The 5,517-nt window shown below is 43.5% G+C and overlaps 1 long non-coding RNA gene across 1 annotated transcript; it reads right to left on the minus strand.

The window, feature by feature from the left end:
* Positions 1-327: 327 nt before the first annotated feature.
* Positions 328-3,635, minus strand: LOC136453999 (uncharacterized). Its single transcript, XR_010759097.1, has 4 exons — positions 3,180-3,635; positions 2,612-2,981; positions 1,239-1,285; positions 328-750 (listed from the first exon to the last, which is right to left on the minus strand). It is a non-coding gene; the product is annotated as an uncharacterized lncRNA (long non-coding RNA).
* Between the last annotated feature and the right edge of the window lie 1,882 nt (positions 3,636-5,517).

The following is a 5,517-nucleotide window of genomic DNA, read 5'->3' on the forward strand; positions in this document are numbered from 1 at the left end:
TAGTTTGCTTATGTGCATAAGTACAACCAAATTGTGCAATTATTAGTCAATAGATGAACGATCGGATTCGTAGAATCATTAGTCAAGATGCGCAGAAATGTTTTTGACATCAACATTGCATAGAAATTAGTAGTTAGATAAATAAAAATTAATTTTCTTACTGCATAAAAATCAGTGTTCCAACAATGTATAGAATTACGTACAACAATGTATAGAATTGCGTAGAAGCGCATAGATAATTGTTCCAACAATGTATGTCAAAGTTTTCTAACAATGCATAGAAGAGTGCTCCAACCATGTATATAATTGTGCAGAATTGCACAGATAACTCCTCCAACATTGTATACAAATTTATTGCAACAATGTATCAAATACATACCAAGTTACAGTTTAGCCAGGCATAGAAACTTATGCACATAAGCATAAGAACACAAAATCAACAAACAAAATCAAAGCAAGCAACCACCATGGGGAGGTAGGGGAGGGGAGGATGTGCCACCGAGTGGGAGGGAGAGGGGGTGATGTGGAGGCCGCGCGCATATCCACCATTGGGAGGTCGGGCCGCCGGTCGTGGAGGGGGTGTCCGTGTGCCGTCGGTCATGGACGGGTTCGCTGCACGCCGTCAATTGGGAAGGGGGCGGCCGCGTGCCGCCGGTCGATGGAGCGGGGATCCGATGCCGCCGCAACAGGGGGTATTGGGGCTGACGAGGGAGCAGGGGGAGGCCGCACAGAAACATCCTTCCAACCATCCTACATCACAACAAAGACATATATACATGTTTTAGCAGGCGTAGAAACCTTACAGTGGCAAAGAAAGACATAGAAACATGTTTTAGTACCGGCAGAAACCTTACAGCGGCAAGAAAGACATGTAAACATGTTTTTGCAGGCACAAAAATCTATTATGGTCTCAACAATATATAAAAAATGTGCTACAATAATGTATAGAAATTTGTTCCAACAATGTATAGAATACATATCCCTCGTGACAAAAAATTAAGACTTCAATTTCATTGCACGTCATATCAAGGAGAAGCATAAAAATAGTAATGAAACTAATATTAGCTACATTAATGCATTAAAAAATTAAAGATTTCAACTTCATTCACATTATATCAAGAATAAGCATAAAACATCTGCTTCAGAGGGCATCAAAAGTGTTAAGCAATCACATAAAAATCATCTCTCAGCAGTAAACATGTCGACAGGCACAAAAAGGCATATGAAACCATGCTTACTTGCATTGCTAGCTCTTCGTTTGCTACAACTCCGTCTTCCTGCAAGGCTGCAACTAAATCGAATCAAAACATAAAAATCCATGGCATAGAAACAAGAAAATCCAAGGCTGTAAATCAGTGATATAATAACACTTAACGGTTAAATTGAGACTACAATTGAGTACGTACGAATTGAGGAAAAAACAAGAAAATAGGAATGGAAGCTTGCAATTGGTGACACCTGCATGCATCTACCTAAACTGCATAGAAACCTTGCCGCTAGATTACCGGACAAGCAGCCGCCTACGAGCATCCAAAAATGAGTAGTTAACTATCCAAATATTAAGAATTTAATTTCTATGCATCCAAAAAAATAAGATTTCAATTTGGGAGATGTGGTACCAAATCGTAGTTAGCTACATACTGCAATCGAAAGAAAAATATTTTTTTACAAGCTATTACTGTTGACGAGGTAGACAGAACAAATTGGAAAAAAGAACGAGGCAGCTACATACTGCTATTCGATCAGACGCAGAACAAATCAATGATGATGGCAAAGCGATCTCGTGCAGACTAGCCGCAGGTCTCCTCGACACGTGCCGAGGACCTGCTGGGGGCTGACCGACTGGCACAGAGACCGACTGACGAGGGAGGAACGCATCCAAAAAACTGAAAATCATACAAACAATTTGTATGCATCTAAAAAATTTCTGTGCATCCAAAAATTTCTATGCATCTATCGAAGTACAAGCTACTAGCATCTCCAGATCCACGCGTCGAGGGGAGCCCGAGATCAAGCCTAGAAGGCTAGAATGCTCCCCCTAAATCGCCGAGTGGGTGTATAGAAACATACATACAAGTTTTTTATCAAGTCTGAAAACACAGTTTCACCATGCGTAGAAAACTATGCATGCAAGCAAAGTAACCAAAGGACTAGGTACTTGGCCAAGAGCAACTCCAGCTAAAATCACATCACACACATAACGCATAAAAACCCAACTCATCAAGCATAGAACCAAAAATTAAGATTTTAATTTCATGGCAGACACTAATGCAAGGATAGAAACTTACATTGATGCAACTACTACAAATTGGGAGATGCAAGCATAGAAAAATAATTGGGAGGAAAATAAAAAGATTTGATCACAAGGGCTCTGATATAGCTAGATTATGAAGTAGAAATCATATGCCTCAGAGTGAATAGAAACCATCAGCACATTTATTTATGCATCAGCACATAGGGATGACCTCATATTGGTTTGATTGAATCTCAGGGAACACGTGAATACAGGAAGCCTAAATAATTTGAAAAGGCTAATAACACGTCACATGAAGCATACAAGCAATTACATGGTTTGGATAAAAAAATTGAAACCTATGGCCGTAGTCCTCACCAGAGCCGCCGTAGATCCGTCACGGGAGGGGGCCGGAGCTGCCATCGCTGCGTGGAGCCTTGACCCTCAAGTAGAAGCATGCTTCCCCTAAATCGCCAAGTGGATGCAAAGAAACATAGTAAGTACAAAATCAAACATTTCACTCAAGTATAACGGACAAGCTTCTATACAGAAATTAATGCATAAATATACAAAATTTTTATTCTAATCAGATCTCAAAACACAGTTCCACCATGCGTAAAAAATTATGCATGCAAGCATAGTAACCGTAGCTGGGGTCATGAAACTGGGATTCAGTTCAGCGTTCGGGTCATTCGCGTTGATTGGCTCCCTGATTAGCTTAGAAGTCAGCTACTGAACACGTTCAGCCCTACAAGGAAGAAGGAAGAGCCTATATGAAATCTTAGCACGTATTGCACTCGATCAACTTAGCAACTAGCAGACAGGCTATGCATTTCAACAAACACCTTAGCTTCAGTCCTGGATAGATGCATTCATTCAAACTATCAGCAGCAAGTCAATCCATCGAACACCAGCATGACATGTCATCGAGGCAGCAATTACTCACCAAATCGTAAGTGCAGCCACTTGGTCGAAGGCGCCGGCGTGGAGGTTGATGACATGGAGCCAGCACCGCGGAGAGGTGGGCGAGCGCGGCCCACGTTGGCCCACGTGCGGCCGGGCGCGCGCGCTGCCAGCCGCCGCCGGTCGGCGAGTCCGCCCCGGCCCTACCCTTGGCATGCGCGAAACCGCAGGCGTGGAAGGCCTAGCCCCGCCACGAGCCCAGCAGCAGAGCCGCGTCGCCCACCGCCGCCGGGGAGAGCGATGTGGGGAGGCGGGCGACCATGGCTGGATCTGCGCTCTCGTGCTGTTGGAGGAGGGAAGCCACGTTGGGGAGAGCGTTGCCGGCGATGGAGGAGTGCCGCCGGGATCTGAGGGGCTCCGCCTCCTGCCTGTGCCCGGAGCCGGAGGAGAGAGAAAAGACGATTTCAAAATGAATGTGGAGAGAGAGAGAGAGAGGAGGAGGTGGGCTGGTGGGGGCTCGTGGTTGATTTGGTTCGGTGCAACCAGCTCGGGATGGGGTTGGGCAGGTTGGTGGAGGCTGGTCTGGGGGAACCAGGCGCGCACACACACACGTATGTACCCAGGGGAGGAGGCAGGTCTTTGGCAAGCTTTGACAGCTGCCATACCTAAAATCCGTATGAAATATCAAATATATGTAGTATACATACATGGTATATTTATATTTACTGTCACAAAGTAATATATCTTTGTATAATATTTTAGTGAATCCTTATGTAGTTTTATTCTACATGTTTAAATTTTATAAATCTCGTCATACCTAAAAAATTATTCCTGCCTCCGTCACGGGATGTACCACACACAGCAAGCTACAGTGACAGATGTCGGTGGATCCGATATTATATTCCTATAAAAATACTGTACCTATGTATATATACACATATACTCCTATAATATGCTAGCGGTACCACTATCATCGCTCGTTCCATGTCTTTTGGTTTGGTGGCTCGTGATCAATGTGCTACTCCTCAGTACCAAAATATTTATCGTTTTTTTTTCTTCTCGATAAATAACTTTAACAGAATATATATTAAAAAATATTAACATTTATGGTTCATAATTGGTATCATTAGAAAGATATTTGAATTTAGTTTTTTAAATAAATTTATTTAGAGATATAAATATTAAACGTATTTTTTACAAATCGAGTTAAACTTATGACACGAAAATAAATAAAAAAATGACAAATAATTTGGAACAGACGGATTAGCTAGCTGCTGAGGCCGGGGCCAATGCACGGACGGATCGATGGTTGCAGCCTTGCAGGAGGGCAGCATCACGCTGCATGCATGAGACGTGATGCTGATGCATGCTGCATACACGAGACGAGATGTTGTGTGTGGTCGCTAGCTTTAGCTATCCGTCCCGCCGCACGTCATATGCGTTCATTTTTTTTTTTTGTCGCGCACGACGTACCAGAGCAAGAGATTGGCAAAACATCCATGGAAGGATCCAGCTCACACTACCCACAGGGTACTACGACTGCCACGGCAACGTGTACGTCCTCGACTCGGAAGATGAAGAATCCAGCATGGAGGATCAGGCGTGTGGCCTACATGTCTCTACAGGCACGAAGCTCGCCATGGACCTGACCCCCAGGTCCATGACGAGGCCGCAGTCGGGGGGCTGCCGGTGTGGAGATGACCCCTGATGTGACCGTGGATCAGGCTGCTCACAAGGATCTGCCCGTCGACGAGGATTCGAGGATGAAGGTACCCACCGAAGTGCCTGAACAACTGAAGGAGGTGTTTGCCAACATGGATCCAATCTACCGTGACGTCTTCGTGAGCATGTACAAGATTCTGGTGCCTATATGCTTCCGTTCGTTCCATCGTTAGTACATTTATTACTGTTTTATGTGTGATGGAGTGCTTTTGATGTCTGCTGGGATGCTTTTGATGTGGTTTCTTTGGCTGTGGGATGACGAACTGTTGTATGTAGGGTTTAGATAATTAGGTGTAGTGACGAACTGTTCCTTAGATGTGAATGTGTTATGAACGGTTGCTTTTGTATACAAAATGCTGGTTGTAGTAATTAATTATCGTAGCTAATAAAATTGGTGTTTGTACCAATCTAGATAACCAAATCCCCTCTAATTTTTACAGCAGTAGTAGCTTGCATCTCCTCATATAGGTTTCCAAATTTACAGCAGTAGCAGACATGAGTCACATTATAATATTATATAAGGTTTCCAAATTTACAATACTAGCACACATGAGTCACATTAACAAGCAGACACGATTAATTTATTGCATTAGCACACATGGTTAACAGTACGAACCTTACACTATAAGGCTCCCAAAATTACAGCAGTAGCAACATAA

The sequence above is a fragment of the Miscanthus floridulus genome, chromosome 5 (assembly GCF_019320115.1).
Source record: "Miscanthus floridulus cultivar M001 chromosome 5, ASM1932011v1, whole genome shotgun sequence".
NCBI classification, from domain to species: domain Eukaryota; kingdom Viridiplantae; phylum Streptophyta; class Magnoliopsida; order Poales; family Poaceae; genus Miscanthus; species Miscanthus floridulus.